This window comes from Portunus trituberculatus, chromosome 7 (assembly GCF_017591435.1).
Source record: "Portunus trituberculatus isolate SZX2019 chromosome 7, ASM1759143v1, whole genome shotgun sequence".
Taxonomy (NCBI): domain Eukaryota; kingdom Metazoa; phylum Arthropoda; class Malacostraca; order Decapoda; family Portunidae; genus Portunus; species Portunus trituberculatus.
In genome coordinates this window covers 6,415,483-6,416,543 of record NC_059261.1, presented here as the reverse complement: position 1 = coordinate 6,416,543, position 1,061 = coordinate 6,415,483, and the positions used below count along the sequence as shown (strand labels likewise).

At 39.3% G+C, this 1,061-nt stretch overlaps 1 protein-coding gene across 5 annotated transcripts in view; it reads left to right on the top strand.

Moving 5' to 3' along the window:
* The window catches only part of LOC123520180 (tetraspanin-2A-like), a 22,818-nt gene extending 22,661 nt beyond the window's left edge, over positions 1-157 (top strand). For all 5 annotated transcript variants that reach the window (XM_045282242.1, XM_045282215.1, XM_045282224.1 and 2 more), the window contains exon 7: positions 1-157. This exon is cut by the window's left edge and continues 156 nt beyond it. The gene's annotated coding sequence lies outside the window, so the exon portion shown is untranslated.
* The last annotated feature ends 904 nt before the right edge of the window (positions 158-1,061 follow it).

Genomic DNA, 1,061 nt, shown 5'->3' with positions numbered 1-1,061 from the left:
TTTCTTCAGACTTGTTGGCCCCCATTAGATGTTCTCTTAACCCCTTCAGTAGCATGACGCGTTTCCCTATTCCTTCTGGTGACTATTTGGTGATTCTCTACAGCTTCAGAAACTCATGTGGGGGGTTAAAATAGTGAAGACTGTGGCCATTAATCTTCTGCCCTCCATACACCCTTCCTAATGTCAATAGAATGGTCTAATCCTAGCCAAACTGTCTCAAATACTGACAAAACATGCCAAACTGTCTTAAAATGTCCTCAAAACATGCCAAACTGTCTTAAAATGCCTCAAAACATGCCAAACTGTCTTAAAATGCCCTCAAAACATGCCAAACTGTCTTAAAATGTCCTCAAAACATGCCAAACTGTCTTAAAATGCCCTCAAAACATGCCAAACTGTCTTAAAATGCCCTCAAAACATGCCAAACTGTCTTAAAATGCCCTCAAAACATGCCAAACTGTCTTAAAATGCCTCAAAACATGCCAAACTGTCTTAAAATGCCCTCAAAACATGCCAAACTGTCTTAAAATGCCCTCAAAACATGCCAAACTGTCTTAAAATGCCCTCAAAACATGCCAAACTGTCTTAAAATGCCCTCAAAACATGCCAAACTGTCTTAAAATGCCCTCAAAACATGCCAAACTGTCTTAAAATGCCCTCAAAACATGCCAAACTGTCTTAAAATGCCCTCAAAACATGCCAAACTGTCTTAAAATGCCCTCAAAACATGCCAAACTGTCTTAAAATGCCCTCAAAACATGCCAAACTGTCTTAAAATGCCCTCAAAACATGCCAAACTGTCTTAAAATGCCCTCAAAACATGCCAAACTGTCTTAAAATGCCCTCAAAACATGCCAAACTGTCTTAAAATGCCCTCAAAACATGCCAAACTGTCTTAAAATACCTGTGGCCATCAATTTTCTGACCTCCATAGACCCTTACTAATGTCAAAAGAATGGTCTAATGGTACACAAAACTCAAGGTAGAAATGTGTCCCAGTACTGAAGGGGTTAATTAGAGAGTAACACTGTGTTCCTTCAGACTATTTAGCCCATTAATTC